This window comes from Gavia stellata, unplaced genomic scaffold (genome assembly GCF_030936135.1).
Source record: "Gavia stellata isolate bGavSte3 unplaced genomic scaffold, bGavSte3.hap2 HAP2_SCAFFOLD_87, whole genome shotgun sequence".
NCBI classification, from domain to species: domain Eukaryota; kingdom Metazoa; phylum Chordata; class Aves; order Gaviiformes; family Gaviidae; genus Gavia; species Gavia stellata.
The window spans coordinates 221,125-242,756 of NW_026777117.1; the positions used below are offsets into that span (position 1 = coordinate 221,125).

Here is a 21,632-nt window from a genome sequence, read left to right on the forward strand (position 1 = left end):
GCACAAAGCTCTAGACTCCCTCCCGCACTGGTTAATTATACAGTGTACAGAGAGATCCTGGCAGCATTGCAGCCATCACTGTGGTCTTGGCGGTATTGAGCAAATCATCCCACCAGGATCTCGGGCACTCCGAGTAACGCCTGCAGGGACTCACTTCCACTCCCTCGCTGTTTGGAGATGTGCACTTGCAGTGTTCTCCCAGGTTCTTGCTGAAGCTGTGGTTTTTGGTGCAGTGGCAGTTCCCCATTTTGATGTTCACTTTGGGCTATCTTGAGCCAGGATCAAATTCCAGAGTCGGATATATGCCCTGCCAGCACTGACCCAGCTCTGGTTCCCCTTCCGACAGCAACGGTGATGCAGGAATGGGAGGAGGCCAGGACAACTAGGGCTTTGTGTCACGACCAGTGTCTCATATCCCACATGGAAACCAGCAGGCAGCCGGAGCAGATTGCAAAGCCCCGATATCACCCTCCTGCCCTCTGTGCCCACTTGTCCATAAGCAGAGGGAGCCTTGGACAGCGAGTCCTGGCTGGGGTAGCCAGCTCCCTGCCAGCCTTCGTCTGCGAGCTGGTTTCCAAATACCTTCTGCAAAGATGAAGGCAGGCATGGTTTTCTCCCCAGGAGCTGATCTGAGATATCCTGCTGGGTGCAAGGCCTGGCACGCAGCGGGAGGCAGGGTATTGCTGCTGGCTCTGCCAGCGTCCGGCTACCTGGTGCCTGTTACAGATGTGTGTGCTACGGGGGGCAGGGGGATGGGGGTTAGGTGGGGACAAGAGTTGAATGGGGATGGGTCCTATGGTGGAAAGAGAGAGAAAGGCTATTGAAGCGGACTTGATATTGCACAAGGCGGTTTCGTGGCAAGAGGCAGTGCCCCCCGAGAACAGGCTAAGTGTGGGTGTTGTTGTCCCAAACCAGGTTAATCCAAAGCCGCGAAGACCCGAAGGGATTCCTCTGAGGGGCAGCCCTTGGTATGGAGCTCAGTGCCTGCAGAGAGCCCAGGGCATGTGCAGAGGCTGCTCTCTGGACTATGAAATAGCGTGTAGTCGTGCACTCCTGGGGCTAGTACACCACCAGAGTGGTATGAGGACTATCAAAGGTTTTTATGTTACTCTGGGGAGGAGGGGTATCCCCGTTGCCTGCCCTTGACACAAACCTCAGGTGTCCCGGGGTGGTGGAGAACCCGGGCAGTTCAGCTTCTGCACTCAAGGGGATGTAGGCTTTGTAGCCCGAGGCTCCCTGTAGATGATCCAAGTTAGAGATAGAAAGTTTATATAGTGTGAATACTCCCACATCTCTCCTGAACACTTGATGGCATTCAGGCCTTGAGGATTCAGCCCTTATTCCTTCTGTATGTTGGAACCTCCGCGGAGCGCCTGGGGCTAATGGTGCTGCCCTGCCAGGGGAGCTCCTGGAAGGTTTTGCTGCCCTGAGAGGAGCATTGGAAGTCCCGCAGTAGCCTGGGTGGACTCTGTGGTGAGTGAAAGCCTTGCTGTGCCTCCGTTTTGGTGTGCTGTAAAATGGGGGAGTGGGATTTACTGAATTTTTGTATGAAGTTCTCTTTCTATTCCCTTCTCCCTGCTCTAGTCACAATGTCTCCCTGTGCATATTCACTGCTGCAGTCGGGATTGTTGCCGTGCAAGTCACGTTAGGGGCTCAGGCACGCAGAGTATCTGTCTGTCTGACTGCCAGAGCTTAGTGGGGGAACAGGTAAGTTTGCCATCCTAGTCCTGTTCACCCAAAGCTCAACTGGCAGTGACCAGAGCCGGACAGGTGATGTGGGTGCAGCTCGTAGCAAGGCAGAGCTGTCATGAGCATCGAGCACAGGCTGTTTCTGAACCATCTCCCACTCCTGTCCCTGCCTTCTGGCTCTGCACCGCCTTCCTACGTCCCCCGCCCTGTCAACTCTGTTCCTATCGCTGCCTCCGTGATATATTGCTGTTACTGTGCTCCAAAACAATGGGGTAAGATCACCGTGTTGATTATATTTCTGTCACGGATGTGCCAGCATTGGAATTCATCGAATCCCAAAGTCAGCTAAACTCGCTCAGCTAGAAAAGTGCACGTTGTTAGCAAATACATATTCATCAGGCCAATGGTTCTTTTGAATTCTCTTCCTTTCCTGCTTAGCTTCATTTTTGCTTGTGAATTGTATTAATGGGAGATGTATTGCCTCTGTCAACCTCTGAGTAATAACCAAACTGGCCCGAAGTGTCCGCAGGGCTAAGATATCTGATTGCGGCGCATAAAATAGACCAGTGAGTACCATCAGCTTGTGATCCAGCAGAAGCCAGCAGCAAAACAGTACTTTGTCAGATACTTGATGTGAAAGACTGATACTGCTGCGTTAGGCTCAGAGAAGTTTGTTTCCTGGCCTCGGTGGAGGGAAGGATGCTGTCCGAGTTTCCCAGGAATGACGTGGCTCTGTGAAACCTTGTTCTTGTTCGTATGAACTCCTGCTTTAGAGCAGCCAGTATCGCACTAAATGGTGACATGGTATAAATCTCACTCTGCTTTTTCAGATAGGTCCCAAAGTCTTGAAAGCAGTAACGCCGTCCCAGCAAATGGGATGCTTGGTTTATGGTAGGCATCGTCCGTCTGACAGCCAGCGCAAACTCTAAGCTGCGTGCCCCTGGTAGTCTGGCTGTGCACAGCCCTCGTAAGCCTGATTGCAGATCTCCAGTCAAATCCTGGCATCAGTTTTCACCCTCAGCCTCTCTGGTTCTGTCCTGTCTCATTCAAATACCTTCTCCCGGCTTTGCTGTCTGGCCCGTGGGGCTCTGTGGAGCAAATGGAGACTCCCTTGGCGTGATCTGGGTGGTCATTCTGGAATTGGGCTCTCTTCACTCCCACTCCTTGCTGAAGTCCTCTTTTAGTGCATGCCTCTGTTTTGGTTTTAAGGCTCAGGATGTGCTCTCCTCCCCTGCTTTATGCCCCTCTATAAGATGAAGACCTCTATGATCACCACCACTCTCAGTGTAGCAGCAGCGAGTGTTTGCGTAGCTGATGGTGCTGGCAAGGCACTGTTTGCCGTGCGGGAACGAGGGCTCTCTGCAGCTCTCTGGGCAGAGGATCACAGCAGCTGGAGGATCAAACAGTGCCACTGGGCAGCTCAGCCCATGCAGCACCCTTTAAGGAGAAGCGCAGAACGCCGGTGAGCTGAGATCTGTGTTCAGCTACAAGCGCTGGGCTTGAAGCAAATGCCAGCAGCTGCCTAGTGCATCCCCCCCCCTCCCCAGGGATGCTCTGCCCAGGGTGAGACCACTGAATTCAGTCTGTTGAACACACAGCGAGCTGCTGAGTGGTGAGCACTGCTGAGTTACTCAATTCTAATTAGCCAAGCCAGGGAAATCTATCATGCGAGTGGTTTTCCTCAGTGCTTCAGCTTAGGCAAGCTCCAGGCGTAGCAGAGCTTCTGTTGTTTGGAGCACCCGGAATGCTTTTATTCCTGCAAATCTGAGATAATTCTGTGGATGCTCAGTCCATGCAGCATCCCTATGGGACCCAAAGGCTCTGATACCTGGCACGCTGAATGTGGGTTGCAGGCTGATGTCCCCAGCTTGCTTCCTCAAGCAAGCGTGTCGTCATATAAGAAGGCTTCATCTTCATCCAGTCGCTTGCCGGGTAGAAACACGAAGTACGTTTGGTCTGGCAAATGTGGTTGCTCTAGGTTTTGAGAGGAATCCAAGCGACTTTATGCTTTCAGACTTCCTTTTTCTTATTATTGTGCTGGTGATGGGTGGTTGGTGTTTGCAACTGTTTTCTCTGCCTGTTCTTCCCTCTGTTCTGTTGACTCCGAGCAGGCTGTGCATTAGGGAATTATTTGCAGCTGCAGCCCAATAACTCACCATGTCACAGCCCTTTAATTTTTGTGGGGACTGTCCTTTGAGCTATAAGTGCTAAGTCGATGAGAAGTATTATAGTTATTTAATATTTATGCCACAGGAGTGCCGGAGGCTCCAGTCAGTTCACGACTCTTCTGGACAAATTATTGAGGATCCCCAGCAGCAAGCCGAATCAAAGCCGCACTTTACTGACAGAAAAAGAACTCTGTTCTTTTTGTCTCCTTCTATAACTAAATTTTTCATTCCTTGTAGAGTATTATTACAGCTGTCAGATGTGCTTATATTTATGTCAACAAATGCACGAAGAGACGCTTGTAATGGTAGGAGTTGAGGGGATGTAAGTGGTGCCTTTGTTTAAAGCAGTTGCAAGAAGTGAGTGAGAGCCTTTACAAACCAGGGATGCCTCCAAAAATGAGCGACAGGGCTCCCTGGGACTGGGCGCCAGTGCCAGGACTCCTTGGGGGAGAAGCAGAGCAAGAAGACCCCAAGGAAGCAGCAGACCCTTGCAGAAGCCCTGGTGGCATGGCCCAGACTTCAGTCTCTGAGCATGACAAGGAAAAGAACTGTTTGATTTTTGGTTGAAAGAGGTGTGGAGCTATAAGCAAATCCCATCTCTTATTGTTGGAACCTGTGTTCAGGGAACCAGGAGCGCGTGCACCTTGCAGAGGTAAAGAGGTCACATCCAACTCTCAACTTCATTCTCAGATCTTTTGTAACCTACGTGCTGGCTGACTGCTCACGGCATGGGGCAGAAGCAGCCATCGGCAAGGAGTCTGTTCTTCATTGATCCCCAGGCGGGAGGGCTTGTTCTGCTAGGTGCTGAGCGCCCCAACTCTCCGGAGTATGTTATATACTAAAATACATGTACGGGTGAAGGGGAGAAGAGGCCGAACCTTCATAACTAAGAATGGAAAAATCCATTTGATTTGCTAAATCTCTTCTGATCTGAGCAGAAGCGTTCACGTAGCCATAGTGATACAGGGATATACGGGAAGGTCTGCAGGAGAGAGGTCCTTTTTCCGTAGACTGGCTAGCACCTTTGAAGAAATCCTGCTTGATTCGCTGGAGTTTGATTGCCAGTTTGGTTGCTTTGTTGTAGCTCTAATTTAACAAAATGCCTCTACCGGGTGCCAGTAAAGGTAAGGGGCTTAGTTTTTTGCAGCTGCTTCCAAACTCTCTTATAAATTTTGTTGACAAGTGTTGCTTGCTCCTTGCTCTTCACTGATACTCTAAGTATAGGCTACAGGGCTGGGCTTGAAAACAAGACATGTAACGTTGGAAGATAAATGGTTTGCTGTCTGCTTCTGTTTTAGGAGAGAGATGTCTGGCCAAATTCTTCGGCTGAAATCAAGGTGGTCTTTAAACCCCGAGAAGCCAGAGTCTATCAACAGACGGTCTACTGTGACATCTCAGGTACAGCTCCTTTCTCCTGCTTCTGTTACCCATGGTGAAGGCGAGGCACAAATAGTCTTCCAGCCCCCTCGGTTCTCGTGTAGTTGCTGGGAAGGGTGGGTGGTCAGCAGGGCAGTGCTGGCACATGCCCGCTGTCCCTGCGGTTTCCAGGTGGTCTCCTATCCGCGGCCAGCCCTCGGGATGTCTGGCTATGAGCTTGGATCACTGATCCCAGACAACCAAAGCAGTGAAGGGATAAGCTTTCATGCCGTGGGTTTGCCAGTGTTTCCTCTGCTGTGAGGTGCCTGAGAATGCCAAAGAAGGACACAGCAGAACAGCTTTTGTGGATGAGCACTAAGCCCCTATAGACCATTTGCTTCCCAGATGAGTCTTTATTACACGGATGCATCATCAGACTCCTGAGGCAGCAGGAGCTGAGTTACAAATGTGCTCCCAGACCCTGGATCACCTCCTGCTCCTCAGATGCTGCCAGACCTCAGGTGACTGAGCCCTGCTGAGCGCGGGGTGTCTGCGAAAGGACTACTTCTGGCTAGTCCACGCTTCTCTCCCTGCGTGGGAATTGTCACCTCGTGGCTCAGAGTCTATGGTGCATACGGGTACCATTGCACAGGCCTTTCTGTACTCAGCAGGGCAAACGCCTTTCCTGGAAATTGGAGTCCAAGCAGTCTGCTAGAAAAGCTTTCTTCTCATCCTGTCTTACAGAAGTGCTGTCAGGTCTTCTTCTGGGAGCAGTTATTGTTGACCCACCCGACTTATACCATCTTTGCCCTTCAGAGGTGATCCCTTTGCTGTGCTAGCACGGGGCAGGGAATGCTTGCAGCAGGCTGCGTGGTTTGGGTTACCTTGTCCTTCCTCTGCGTCTCTGCATGGTGCTGCTTAAGGTGTTTTTTGAGTGGGACATCACTGTCAGATTTCCCTCCAGGGAACATGATGGTTTTCCCCGGGGAAGAGGTGCGAGACCCGTGGCCCTCCAGCACCCAGGCTCTTGTTTTGGAGGGTGCTGAAATCACTAACCCAGCTGCTTTGTTGCTTTCCTTACCGCTCCAAGCTGACAGACACAAATGTCATGAAACAGCTTTTTATTTATACAGTAATTGCGCAGGGTTTACTTGGCAAATGCCACCTACAGTCATTACAGAGGGCTTGTGCTAACAAACTGTCTTTCTGCCCACCAGCTACAGTTGTGAGAGCTGTGGAAGGCAAGGATTGATTTAGGAAGTTGCTCCCAAGGGATTCCTTGCTCAGTGCTGTGCTCCTGGCTCTGGGATTCTTGCTGTGGTGATGGGGGGCTGTCTATCACTTTGCTGCAGGGATCTCCAGGGGTTGTGCCAAGAGAGATTTTTCGTTGCGGAGAAATGGGAAAACTACTTGCATGCAAGCCTTGAGCTGGTCTGGGAGTTACAGGAAATGGAGCTGGGCAAATTATCTATGTTTAGAAAGAGGAGCCTGCTTTTGAAAGACCCTGATGGGCACTCCGGAGAGCTTAACTCTTTCACTGGCTCCTTGGAAAAGGATGTTGAGGAGGTCATTTAAATGATGCACCTACCCCCCCATCCCTGACAAAACAGAGCTGCTCCACTGTGTCGTCAGGATGGAAGCTGTGCCAGAGTCAAGGTTCCTGGGTGCGAAAAGGCTTTAAAGAGGAAAACAACGATCTTTAACTAGGGAGTCAATTAATCTTGCTTCTTGGTTTCTCTGAGAAGCATGACTGCCTTCCTCGTACATCGGTGTGCCAGTCACACATCCCTTTGGAGCGTGATGTGCAGATGGCATACCTGCCCCCCGCGGGGAATATTTGGAAGCTTTGCCCCAGTGCAGCGCTGTGAATTGTGCAGCTGGATCTCACGCCCCACTGGAAGGGGGCTTTGCTGGCCTCCACTTTTTTGCAGGTGCCTCCATAAATTGCTTAGCAGATACTTCTGGATCAGGGGATTTACAGAATTAATCAGCACTGGGCAACTTGCAAAGCTGGCAGTTAAGAAGTGGTTTGAAATTTGCTCTTGGCAAATATTTAAGCTCAAAATGAACTTTCTTAGTTATTCATGCAAATAAAGCTGGAGCTCGTGAGTGCTGGAAGGAAGCATATGGTGGGGGGCTGAGACACCTAAAATTCATTTTTAGGTTTGTCTGCACACAGAACTGTATTAGGTTGCACCTTACAAAACCCCTTTCTGAGCCACTCTTGCAGGGAGAAGCAAAATCCCAAATGACAATCAGTCCCTTACCTTGTGAGAGATCTGTCCTGCATCATGTGAAACTGTTTATTGACGTGGTCAGATGAGAATCACATTCAAAAACAGTCACAAAACACGGGGACGTTCTGTGAATAAGAAACTGAGTGTCAGAAAGCAGCAGAAGTTAAGGACTTTGGCAACCAAGTGCTGTGCTGTTGGGCCACCTACGCCCCTCTTGATTTGAAAGCAAGGCAGCAGTGCCAAATTGTACACCCTGCATGACGTGCCAAGGTATTCTTCCTCCTGAGATCCAAATTCTCGTATCAGGTGTGGATTTGGGATTGAGGATGAGGAGGCTGTAGCTTCTCCATGCCCTTGGTCTGCATGCTCTGGGACACGTTAAGGTGGGAGCATCACAGGGCCACAGGCCAGCTGTACCCAGGCCTTGGGCAAAGGCTGGATGCTCCTGAAAGCCCCAGCTCCTAGCAAAGAGGAGGATGTACTCTTGTCTTTCTTCCTCTCAGCTCTCCTGAATGCTGCCTGTAGTTTAGTTTGCTGCTCCTCCTTTGGGAAAAGCCCACTCTGAGGTTCACCTGGAAGGAGGAAGAGCAAAATTTCAGGGATTTCCTAGAGTTTCAAGTTCAACATAGGGGTGGAAGAAAGGATGGTTTCCCTGGACCTTCAGGAGAGGATGAGGACCCACTGCAGAAGGGGAAGAACTGCCACTGATTTTTCCATCACAGTGGCCATGGGACGTGTGTCTCAGCAAGGTCATGGACCCAAGCTTGTCACTTGGCAATCTTTGCTGTTTCCCAAGAGCTTTCATGGCTTAGACCTAGAGTTTTTAAAATGAAGCCACACGTGATACAAGATGGAGAATTCTTTTGACAGTGAGCACCCAATACTGCCTCTTTTATGGTGTCTGAGAAATAGAAATACAGAGCCCTCTGTTAACGCCTGAGCTGTGGAACATAACTCTCATCGTTGCTGTCAGCTGGGCTTTGGCTGGATCCACTTCAAAAATGCTGAATTGAACAAAAGCTCCCTAGCTCTTCCTTTCTGGCTTTGGACATTATCAAACATCCTCATCCCACGGTTGCGAGATCAAAAAGTCAGTAATCATTGAAAAGGCTGTTCCAGAAGGATTTTTTCAAGTTGTGATCTAGTCGCTGTGTTGCCACACCTGGGCTGCTCTTTCCAATCAGAAGTCATTTTGGACATTCTCAAATAGCTCTGCAGAAGACTTTTTTCTAAAAGCAACCTTCAATCCCTACTCTTTACTAAGCAGTGAGCATTGCGCAAGGGGAACTTGAAAGAAAGAGGAATATTTTTGCACAAAAGCTACGGTGAAGGTTGTATACAACTTTTGGGGTGCTCTCTTCCTCCTTGTGCTACTCGCTTTCGATGTAGAGTAGAATGGGAAGGCAGGGAGACCCAAACTGAAATTCCAGCTAGGATTCAGGCACTTTGGGCTGCTCCGGTGGTTCAGAAGCGCCTTCAGACTGGAAGACCTTGCACTCTGTCAGCTTAGCAGAGGTATGGAAGAAAATGAACATCTTAGAGTTTAGCTATGAGCCTTGCGGTCTCGGTTACCTTTGCAGCAAGGGATGTGTGTATTCGCGGTATATTTATGGCTTCTCTCATCTCCGTAGTGAGGAGGCTGGTTTTCCATAACTGCTCAGCGTGCTTCAGCTAAGGTGTCTTTACAAAGCTGAGCTCTGGTGTCGTGGTGGGAATAGGTGAGTGCTTCTCTCTGGAGATCATAAAGCCCTGTGTTATTTAGGCGCTGCTACAGGAGGTGAAACCTGGGGCTCGCTCCCAGGTACGGAGCTGTATGTTGAGCACAGGCAGTGGCTGAGATGCTCTGCTTGCTCGAGGCAGCACTCGGATGTGCGTGTGGCCCTTAGCAGGGAGCATTGCCTTGCTTGGGCTCGTACTTCTTGGCTCTTGTGCTGTCATCTCCAGTATAGATGGCGTATTTTTATCTTCAGTTCTGTTTTGTGAGCTTTGTGCCTTCACTGAATGGATTTCAGAGCTTGTCTAAGTGCATGGGAAAAAATTCAGAGATCACGTTTTAAACTCAGCATCGCTTTTTCAGGGTGCAAATTGTTCACTAAATTAGAAACTAGTCCAAGGGGTTGGTGCGCAATTAGAAACCAGCCCAAGGGCATATCTCCTGAGGGCCGAGAAGGGTCCTGTATCCTCTCCTAGAGCATCTAGAGCAGGTCCTATCCATCGCGGAGTCAGGGACTAGCATTGAGGCAGGCTGGAAAATCCAGGACAACAGAGGGAATTACTGTACTGAAACGGCAATCTCTCCCCAGGCCGAGAGACCAGGCTGCCCCTGCGCATCAAGGGGGAAGGCATAGGGCCCCGGCTCCGCTTCAACTTCGACCAACTGGACATCGGGAAGGTTTTTGTTGGATCAGCCCACAGCTATGAGGTGAGCAGGAGGGGTTCGCAGGGGTTGGGCTGGATCCTCACGGCTCCCGGGGCAACGCTGAGCCTCGTGGACCTGGGGGATTCCTGGCAACTCAGGCAGTTGTGAGCAGGGAATATTTGACATAATAGTCAAATTTCGGGGGTTTCACACAATCTGGACACTTTTGATGGGGTCTGAAAGGTATATATGTTTAGGAAGCCCTAATCCCTGCTTTTTGGCAACCTCCATTTGAGGTCAGCTGGGAGAGTTCATGCAAAAAAGCCCCTTGACACAGGAAAGCAGCACTGGGTCAAAAAGGTAAGTATCCAGGGGCTTTTGTTTCAGCCCTAGATGCAAAGCACCTTTGTACTCTGGCTCTTAAAAGCAGCTGGAACAAAGTTACTGTGTTTGAACTCAAGTCCCTTGCAAAGAGTTTTCAGTTAAGTGCATCCTACCAGTTGCTGGGAGTCGGAGGGAAGCTGTCCAGCCTCCTGGCTCAGAGCTGTCCCCAGCAAAGAAATTGGGAGTGCTTCCCCTTACCGACCAGTGCCTCACCACACTTCAGACTTGGTGCACCTCTGGCTCTATAAAGAGCAAAGCATTTCTGGAAATAAAGCAAAGCACTTTCTATATATTTGCCTCCCCCCAATGGTGTCAGGTCTTCCAAAAAAAAAAAGAGCAAGCGAAAGAGGTAGAAAATGAGGCAATACATCATGCCAGACACTTTCAAAACCTTGACTATGGCAGGGAAGGACACATTAAGGTGTTTTCTTACCAAAATTTTGTGCTCTCTGTGCATTTTTAATGCTGCTACTTTATTGATTCTCTCTCTATCAATTTCTTATTTTCATTACTTGAGAAAATGTGAATAAGTAGATGATGCTGTTAGTGCTTTCCTAAGCAGCTAGACTGGAGGTAAACCCCAGCTCAGCGTAGGATCCCTAAGTGCAATTTGTAAAGAAGGTGTAAAACACATGAGAGGAGAGAGTAGTTTTCAAGTTACCATTGTGGAGTTTGAATACATGCATATTTTCAAGAGCAGCTGCAAAATTGAAAAACAAGGGATGTTTCTATGCTTCTGTCTCAGTTTTTCTGACAGGTTTTGCAAGGACAAAAATTAGGGAAAAGAAATTCAAAGCAGATAGCTAAGTCCATGGAAATGGCAGGATTTCACTCTGCAGCAATGAGAAACTCTACAGCTTTGCTTTGAGTAGGTTTGTTGGTGACTGACAGCATGCTGGTACTCACAGGCAGATGCAGGTGTTTCTTACCCAACATGAAAAGAGCTGAATCTCAACAAACGCTGCGGGATTGTGTCACTTGTTAGAGGCAGTAGCTCTCTCGAGTGTTCAACAAAATACAGCTTGATTCTAAATTTGTGTGTTGGAGTGGGAGAACCACCCGGAGTAATGATGAAATCTCAATATGAGTATAGTCGTTCTCCCCTTTATTCAAGCTTACAGAGTATATATAGACAGATGCCAAGAACACGCGTCCGCAACAGTTGTATAATTGGCTTACAGCCTCTGTTCACGCGCCAGGGCGGCGAGTGTGGTTGGTACAGTGCTCTTGTGCACGCACAGGAGCACTTCTCCTCTTTGTGGATGTAGCTCCTTCTTCTTGTTTACCATTCCACTGTCTCTTATCACAACAGGCTTTCAAGGACAGTTAACGGTTTCCTCCGAGCCTTCCCTCTCATCAGAGACTGTGTTCCTCATGGGAATCAGATCGTGTCCCTTGTTACTAAGCCATTCCTCCACATTTGCGGTTTATTCTAATAGTGGTAAAATCTTAGTTGGTGGCTGTGAATATCTAGGAAAGAGAAATTCTTTGGAATAGATGGAGCTGCTATGCACCTCACGCTCATCCTTTCCTGACATGTCTGTCTGAGCAAAGACAAAGAAAGTATCGCATTAAAGAAAAAATAAAAGAAACCTAAATTGAAACCTAAATTCTCTGCTGTAGCAGAGTTGGGGAGCACTTGGTTGGTTATAGTGCTGGCCTGAGGTGTCTTCTACATGCAATAAACTTGTTGGCTGCAATGGAAGCTGAACGTGTTCTGCCCTTGACAGGACCGGGCTCATCTGGAGCAGAAGCAGTTGTGTGATGATCCACTAGTAATGCTGCAACTGCCCTTCGCTGCTCTTAGGGATGGGTCTGAATCAACTCGGTGATGCTGAGCACTGCAATCAAAGTGGACTGCTCTGTGTCAGTGGAATAAACGCAGCCTACTCTGTTTAGATGAAGTTATCACTGCATTGCATGAAAAAAACCAAAGGCAGAACTTGTCCTGTTGCATTTTCTTTGGCTTCTGGCAAGCAGCAGCACATGGCATCTTCTGCCTTTTACAGATGTTAATTGTTTAACGGGAAAACAAATCCGCCTTGTGTAAGAAAGGAAGATTCCTTATGTATTTCCATTTTGCTTTCTTGCTGCTGCAGGCGGTCCTGTTTAACAGAGGAGCCATCAATGCTTCCTTCAACTTGGTCCCTCCAGCTACAGCTCTGGGCTCCTGCTTCACCTTTCTCCCCCAGGAGGGCACCATTTTGCCGGATGGGCTCCAGGTCATCCGGATCTCCTTCAGTTCCACCATCCTGGGGCAGTTCACTGAAGAGTTCAGTTTCAGTGTGAATGGATCGCCTGAGCCTGTGACCTTGACTATCAGGTGAGAAGAAGTATAGGAGCTTGGTGGGCACATCTGTAGCTATCTCTGGGTAATCATCTCCCCCCTACCTTGTTTTATGATGGAGCAGAGAAAAAAGGGGTTGTCTAAGCTCTTAGTCTTGGCTCAGATCCTAGCACCCCCACACTAAGAGCCAAGGCTTTTTCACCTTGACTCCAGTTTGAACCTTGCAATTGCAGCAGCCAGGAGAGTGTAATTGTCCACGAGAGGAACTCATAGAATGGTTTGGGTTGGAAGGGACCTTTTAAAGCTCATCTAGTCCAATCCCTCTGCAGCGAGCAGGGACATCTTCAACTAGATCAGGCTGCTCAGAGCCCCCTCCAACCTCATCTGGAATGTTTCCAGGGATGGGGCATCTACCACCTCTCTGGGCAACCTGTGCCAGTGTTTCACCATGCTCATTGTACAAAAGTTCTTCCTTCTATCTAGTCTGAATCTGCCCTCTTTTAGCTTAAGACCATTGCCCCTTGTCCTATCGCAACAGGCCCTGCTAAAAAGTCTGTCCCCATCTTTCTTATAAGCCCCTTTAAGTACTGGAAGGTCTCCCTGAAGCCTTCTCTTCTCCAGTCTGACTAACCCCAACTCTCCCAGCCTGTCCTCATGGGAGAGGTGCTCCAGCCCTCTGATGATCTTTGTGACCTCCTCTGGACCTGCTCCAAAAGGTCCATGTCCTTGTTGTGCTGAGGACCCCAGAGCTGGACCCAGTGCTGCAGGGGGGTCTCACCAGAGCCGAGGGGCAGAATCACCTCCCTCAACCTGCTGGCCACCTATGACCGTGCCTCCTCTGGTCTCAATACCCAGTTTAACTTTCAAAGTCTTGGGTTCCTCTGGGAAGCAGCTTTGCCTTCATGGTTGAGGCAGGGTGGCTCTGTAACTTTCCAGGACACTGTTTGCACCAAATTCAGCAGCAGCAGGTTCCTTTTGTGACCCTTTGACATCTCTGTGTGAGGACCCTGGGGCTTTAAGTGGCTACCCATGCTGGAAAAAAGTTTGATAGGAAAGGTGTGGAGATGCCTGCTGCCCTGTCCGGGTACCCAGGAGCTGAAGTGACTCCTTGCTACAGGTAGCTCATTCGCCCTTGGGCCATGGCAGACAGTGTGATGCTATCAGCTTTGGGCAGTAGATGGTCTGGGATGTCCCACCGAACACCCGGCAAGGCCAGGAGGGCTTTGGAGAGGGGCCAGCCTGGGTGATTCTGCAGCCAGAAGCAGTGTTTTTAAAATCCTCTGTTAATAAGCCATACAAAATGGGTAGCAGCATCATCAACATAATTTCTCATGCTAATGCACTGGGACAAGCTGTCCTCCTGGCTCTTGTGCAGCAAGTGCTACGGTACCTTCTTTCTGCAGCCGGAAAAGTGCTGATGCGGGAGATGGGAAGCTCTGCAGCAAGTACTGTCACAAGGACTTGGGCATCATCCCATGGGCTGGTGCCTTTGGAAAAGATAATCCTCACCGAGCAAAGGGGGGAAGGGGGGGAAAAAAAGAAAGCTGATGACAGGAGAGACCAAGCTCGCTTCACAGGAGCACAGCAGCATGCGAACTCGTCCCAGCTAGTCTTAGCCATGGGCTGGCGGGATAACGTGGTGTAGGCAGGGAAGCTGATGCTGGGTGCTCTGGAGCTTTGGGGCTGGCTGTGCCTCCTCGGCAGCCAGCCTCCTGGGCGGCTGCTGTGGCGAGGCATTAGATCAAGGTAGTAAAGAAACAAAAGGAGTCTGCAGTTGATTTTACCAGTAAGGTAAGGGAAATGGATAAAAAAGAACAACAAGGTTATTACTTTGCAAGAGAAGAGTGGTGAGTAGGTCTGTTGACCTCAGTAGAGAAACAATTATGTTGGCTTTGTGTTTGGAGGGAAAGTGCTGCTTTTCTTGGAAATCAAGAGGGAACATTTCACAATCAAATAATTTATTCTCCTCTGTCCCTCCCCCAAATTGGTCATGGGATGTTATAGCATAAGCAGCTTTCTCCTTGAGCCAAGGGCAGGTTTTGCTTGTAAAGATGTGCTTATCACAGGTAGAATACAGTTTTTCTTGGGTAGTGCCCACTGCCTCTGCCCCACAATGGCCTTGCTCCTGGGGCAGGAAAGAGCTGTCAGCAGGATAGTTGTCTTCTGGCTTCCCCACAACCAGATGAAGTGGTCCTTTTTCCCCAATGATGCCCTGGCTCCCGGTGCCCAGCACGTCCTCCCCTTCTCTGTGGCCGCCCTGCCCCGTTCTGCCAGCACGGCCCTGAGCTCAGTGCAGACCTCATCACAGAATCACAAAGGTTGGAAAAGACCTGTAAGATCATCAACCCAACACCACCATGCCCACTAAACCACGTCCGTCTCAGTGAAAGAGGATTGCTGGTCCTTTTTTATTTATTTCTTCCCCATGCTTGTATTCCTCCTTGCTGGCTGGTGGCTCCTGTGCAGCCCATCTGAGGGTACCCCAGCATCCCCGCCTGCACCTGTACAGCTGTCCCTCAGCAGTAATTCCCATTGCAGTCCACTTCTGACATGTCATCTGCCTCCTTGATTTCTGCCTTGCCTTAGTTTCAAGGATCCCTATTCAGTCCTTATCTCTCATTCTCCAGCCCCACAACTCAAGCTGTTTGTTTTTCAAAAGCCTTTGAGATGTCCACCCACCAGGTCAAGCTGAGCCTCCCTCATCGGGAGGTTTTAAGCACTGGATTTAGTCCTCCATGGAGAAAAACTCCCAGTTCTCTTGAACAGAGGTGAGCTGGCTGGTGGGACACTGGGCTGCAAAGGAAGGAATGGGGATGAGTGTTGAAGTGGTTCCTCTCCCACCTTGTGTTATCCTTCGTGCTCTGCAAGGACCCTGATCTCCCTTCACAAGTGCATTATTTAATGCTACTGTAAAACGCGGTAGTTGCCAAAACCACTGCCTTTTCCCCCATTTTCTCACAAGCTGTACTGTTATCAGCTGTGGTGCACAGGGCTCTGGGTTGGCTCCTTGCCCGAGCCTTCTAGCAGTCATTCAGGTTAACTCACTTGAGCCCAGATACGGCACACTCAGCAGAAATGGCAGTCATTTCTCCACTTGCCTGGCAAGGCTCATCCTTGGCAGTTTCCCAACGTGATGCCCAGTCATGGTTGGTTTGGAGGTAGTTTTCCATCGTCTCATGGCAAGTGCTGTGAGGGAAAACATGCCTGTTCCCTTTGCTGTGTCCAAAGCAAGGTGTTAGGGCTTGGGCGGTTAGGTCTGATTATGTGAGGTCCTTGGAGAGGGAACTTCATCAGCAGCAGGGATTTGCTACCTGACTTAGTCTCAGGAACTGCTTCAGCTCCAAGAATTGAGAATTAGTATTGGATTGAAACTCCTGAAAGTCAGGTTTTGAGTGCTTTTTGACTATGCAATCAGAAGATGCCCAAACCATAGGTGATTCTTCCTTACTTGGAACCCAACCTTACAGGGTCCTGAATGCTTGTTTCTTTGGTGTTTAGAAAGGGATGCTGGAAATGGGCCACCACGGATGAACGCAGGTGCCTCCTGCGGGATGCTGGGGTCTGTTGATGTGCCGAACAGAGCCAGTGGCAGTCCTGTGATTAAAACTAGAAGGCAGCGTTCACTGTGGTCCTTGATTTTTAACTAAGAGGCAGAGCTGGCATTGATTGGCATCAGCCATGAAATAAATTAATGAATGTTGTGCAGCTCCAAGTGCTGATTTTGGTGGATTTTGCTGAGTTTTTGGAGTTTGGAGCCTGGCTGCTGAATTTAAGGATGGGTATGGTGGGTTCAGGACACCTGTGTTCAGTGGTTGGAGACGTGTGTGGCTCTTGGATGTGTCAGCTGGTGCACTGGTGACAAGCTGATCCTTTCCCCCAAGATTCAACTGTCTGCTGTGTAGAACTGTTGTTGCTCTTGTGTCAGTGGGTGTCTGGGCTCTCCTCTGGCTTCATGCCTCAAAATCCTGCATGCCTAATGATTGTGTGGATCAAGATGCTCTGAGGACAAGATGTTCATACACTCCATGGGAATACCAGTTCCAGCAAAGAAATACCAAAGCAGAGAACCTGCAGCTGGAAAAGTTAGTACAATGGGTCCACTTTTGCGTGGAGACCTCTGTGTCAGCACGTTACAGATGGGGAAACTGAGGCATGGAGCCATTGCTTGTTCAGGGTCCTTCATCAGGCTAGCAGCAACTTGGGGGCATACCCTGCCTGACATGGTGCCCTAAGGCACATCAGCAGCTATCAGCTGCTGACCACTTTGCTTTGGCTGTCTCCTGTCCACATGGATGCCATGCTGAGCAGAAGGGCGACGGGTTGATTTGAAACCCACTGGAGTTCTGAGACCAGCATTTATCCCTCCGGGCGGTAATGAAAGCTGAACACTTTGCATTTCTCTTTAACCAAACCAATGCCTTCTCTGCCTGTCTTTGTTCTCACAGGGGCTGTGTCATCGGACCAACTTTTCATTTCAGTGTACCTTCCCTCTGCTTTGGTGACGTCTCCTTCGGTGAGTGTGCCCTGGGCTTGGAGCATAGGTTGAGAGGTCTGTGCGTTACCAAAACAGAGCACTTCACATAAGAGCGTGTCATTTGTGTTCCTCCATAGCAGCCTTCCAGGTGTTAAAACCAGGGCTGCTGGTTGCTTAGGCAGTATTGTGCCATCGTGAGATCAGATAGGACTAAAAGAACAGAAAGTCAGTATTTTCTGATGTCCCTCATAGTCTGTTCAGCCCCAAGCTCCCAATGCTTGGCAGCAGAATGGCTGTGAAAATCCTTGTGCCAGAAGGTCCCAGGGGATGGGACTGCAGGAGAAGGGAGTTGAAGCCACGTCCTAGCCTGTAGCTGCTCTGGGTCAATGTGCGTGTTGCAAGGCAAGGACACCATTTCCCACCTGACCTTTAGTGTGAGATGTTAATTAGCGCTGTGAGGGCACCTCGTTCTCACCTCCCAGGTAATATGCCCAAGTAATAGCTCGGCATCGGGCACTGATGTCCTCCGAGATCTGGGCTCCTCCTTCCCTGCCGAAAGCCCAGCTCTGCTGATGGATCCGGTGGCTGAGCATCCAGAGCATCTCCACTGAAATGCAGATTCTGGTTCTCTATCTCTGTCTCACAAAAGGCTTTTTACTGAGATGCTCTGAAGTTGAAATGTGAAATCAATTGTGGATTGACTGAAGGGCCATTATCATTCTGCACCCAGGATGCCTCTGTGTTTTCATGCTGTTCATGGACTTTCTAAGAAAACTCATTACCTTCCCTGAGCTGCTTCCTCCCCTCCCTACAGCACCACTCTGCCACTTCTTTATTTCCTTTTGAATAAATAAAACAAGAAACGCACCAGGCGGAAATCTGGTTATGTAATAGGAGATTCATCCTTTTAATCTGATTTCATTAATAACGCCTTTTGAGCTGAAGGCAGCTATTGTATTTTGCTTCTTTTAGCTCTGCTGCTGGCTGTTGTCTGCCCCTGGAGACTTTGGTCTCCTTTGGGATTGTGAAGTCTGTGTTTGTCCTTTTTGTTTGCTGGAGTAATTGCTGGAGGTGGGCAGTGGTCACTGTTGGTGGGCATGGATGAACGATCTGCTGTGTCTGCAGATGGTTTTCCTCCCCACCTGTATTCCAGTAATGCTTGGTAAGCAGGCCATGGGAGATGTCTCCTTCTCACAGAGCTGGCCAGCCAAGCCCGATGTCCACTCCAGAGCAGGTTGTAGGCTGATGTCCTGTCTCTGCAGCACATTCCCACCAGGTGTGGTTGTATCACTGGTTTTCCATTATGGAAAGCAAGTATCCAAGCTAAAGTGATGTAAACCTTTGCGGGCAGTAACCAAAGCCAGTGTGCAGCGTGGATGTGATGTCCCCATTTGTTAGGTAAGGTGAGACACGGTTCCTGCTAATTTCTAAGCAAGCATCAGGCTTGCCTCCTGTGAAGTGGGCTGCAGGGTGTCATGAGCTGAGTCTGGTTACCCCAAAACAGGAGTTGCCTTAAGGGTGCTGCCTAGAGAAACTGCATTAGAGTGCTTTGCATCGTGCTGTGGTACCCAACTGCATCCATCCTTTCTCTTACTGGAGCTTCTCCTCGATGACAATACACTGCTTTTATATATTGAAAACTGTGGGAGTGTTCGCAAAGTTAACAGGGAATTTTATAGACTGAATTTTCAGAATCAACGGTCTGTCTGGATGCACGCTCGTAAGTGAGAAATAATTGGTGCTGCTTTTGGGGCATGTGAGAACAGTCTTCAGTTAGAGAGACGAAATTCTGATCAGCATAAAAGGGAGCTTAAGTGACGACTAATTCCTTGCTTAGCTTCTCAATTAGCTCTAATTCAGATTGAAAAGAGCTAAACTCCAGGTGCAGTTTTATCATAACAGGATACTCACACCAGGAATCACGGGATAATTTGCGCATAAATTCATATTTGTGTCTTTTTCCTAGGCTTTCCTTGCACCTTATCGTGTCGCCTCACTAACACCTCCTTGGTGCCCATGACTTTCACCCTTCGCATTCCTGGGGACGGCTCAGGAGAGCCCAGCGTTAGCAGTTTTGTTCAAATGTCGGACAACGCTCCGCCATCCTGGAGAAGGGGAGCCCAGGGTTATGTCAAGCCAACTGAATTTACCATAACACCGTGCAGAGGGACCATCTGCTCCCAGGGGGTCGTGGATATCCAGGTATGGGAAGAGTCCGGCCATACGTGCTTCAGCAGGTGGAGCTGAAGCTTCACTGATGTATGAGAGGGCTTTAGTGCTGCTAGCATAATGCGAGTAAGATATATGCATTAGTGTTAGGCTTTTGTTGGCTGGGTTACTCTGGGATGTTTCAGAAGGAGCATCGTTTTGTTTCCAGAATCCTAAGCGGAAGGTCTTGTACCATATAGTCAAGTACAGAAGCCACTCCTGTGTTTTTGAGAGCTGCTTAGAGCGATTTCTTTGATTTAAAGTGGGCAGAGGAAGAATGAGAACAGAAGGTGGCTGTTAAAAAGAGAGATGTCATTGTATAAAGCAGTTTGCCTTTCTTCCTGGTCTTATTTCTCCTGTCCTGTTGAGCAGAAGGAGCTGTATTCACTGCAGCGATCTCCAATGGGGACTGAAAAAGCTCTGGCAGCTGCGAACTGCACAGCATCTGCTGGGCCACGTTTTGCTCTCACCTTCCCCCCATAAAGCTGAACTCATTCTGTTAAAGTCAACAGATTTCCTCTGGATTTATGCTATTGTAGTCAAGATTACAAATTGGTCCCTTAATTTTAATACAATGGTGAGTAGAGCATTAGTCTAATTGTTCTTTAATTTACCTTGCATATACCCTGCTAACTGCACAGTGTATTTAAGAAAGCAGATCTTGTCAGAAGACTTTTATTACTCGCAGAGCCTGTGCTCTGTACATGGACCAGCAGAAGAATTAGGGCAAAATCCTCCCTTTCCTTACTGTGGAAGGAGAACCGGAGGACACCACACATGGACAATGGCTTTTGGGAGCGATGAAGTATTTGATGGTCTTCTCTTCTGCCAGGTCACCCTGTGTTCCAACACCATGAAGAGATATGAGCTGGCACTGGTGGTGGACGTGGATGATGTTGGCAAAGAGGTGTTGTCATTGCCTCTCACAGCCAGGTATCGACTGAGCCCAGAGTGTCGTGGTGAACGGAGTCAAATCCAGTTGGTGGCCGGTCACAAGTGGAGTCCCCCAGGGCTCAGTTTTGGGGCTGGTCTTGTTTAATATCTTTATTAATGATCTGGATGAGGGGATCGAGTGCTCCCTCAGTAAGTTTGCAGATGACAGCAAGTTGGGCAGGACCGTTGATCTGCTGGAGGGTAGGAAGGCTCTGCAGAGGGATCTGGACTGGCTGGATCCATGGGCTGAGGCCAACCAGATGAAGTTCAATAAGGCCAAGTGCCGGGTCATGCACTTGGGTCACAACAACCCCATGCAATGCTACAGGCTTGGGGACGAGTGGCTGGAAAGCTGCCCCGCAGAAAAGGACCCGGGGGTGTTGATCAACAGCCGGCTGAATATGAGCCAGCAGTGTGCCCAGGTGGCCAAGAAGGCCAACGGCATCCTGGCCTGTATCAGAAACAGTGTGGTCAGCGGGAGTAGGGAGGTGATCGTGTCCCTGTACTCGGCGCTGGTGAGGCCGCACCTCGAATGCTGTGTTCAGTTTTGGGCCCCTCACAACCAGAAGGACCTTGAGGTGCTGCAGCGTGTCCAGAGAAGGGCGACGAAGCTGGTGAGGGGTCTGGAGCACAAGTCTGGTGAGGAGCGGCTGAGGGAGCTGTGGTTGTTCAGTCCGGAGAAGAGGGGGCTGAGGGGAGACCTCATTGCTCTCTACAACGACCTGAAAGGGGGTTGTGGGGAGGTGGGTGTTGGTCTCTTCTCCCAAGTGACAAGTGATGGGACAAGAGGAAATGGCCTCAAGTTGCGCCAGGGGAGGTTCAGGCTGGCTATTAGGAAAAACTTCTTTCCTGAGAGACTGGTGAGGCACTGGAACAGGCTGCCTAGGGAGGTGGTGGAGTCACCATCACTGGAGGTGTTCAAAAAACATGTAGACGTGGCATTGTGGGATATGGTTTAGTGGGCATGGTGGTGTTGGGTTGATGGTTGGACTTGATGATCTTACAGGTCTTTTCTAACCTCAGTGATTCTGGGAGCTCAGGTTTCTCTTCTTTCCTCTGGTTCTTTTGAGCATTAATGTTCCCGGACTTAAGCCAAAATTTTTTCTTGCTGCAGCCGGATTCGATGCTGTTGTCCTGCAGTGGGTGTCAGTTTAATTGCAAGAGGCAGAGTCGTCCAGTCAGTGCCTGGGCTGCAATTCTGTAAAATGAGTGCAAATGGGAGCAGACAGTGTATGGCCCCATGGGGGCTGCAGAGCAAGGTAGCTACAGACATGGGGAAAGGGTGACCACTCGCTGCATGGGGCAGGTGGTGGCTTGTGCCCTCTGTTGCTGGGGTAAATGGCTGAGTTTTCAGGCAGGGCAAGAGTGGTATGGGAGAGGAGTCATTTTTACTGAGATACTGGGGTCTTGTGTTCCCTGAGGCTTGGTGAGCCCTGGTCATGGGTGGGAAGGCTCCCCTGGAGCTCATGCCTTGCTGGGAGTGTCAGGAGGGTGCAATGTGTCTTCGCAAGCCTCCTGGGGTGAAGGTACCCATCAG

The 21,632-nt window shown here is 49.6% G+C and overlaps 1 pseudogene; it reads left to right on the top strand.

The window, feature by feature from the left end:
- The window catches only part of LOC132321696 (hydrocephalus-inducing protein homolog), a 124,538-nt pseudogene that overhangs the window by 43,576 nt on the left and 59,330 nt on the right, over window positions 1-21,632 (top strand).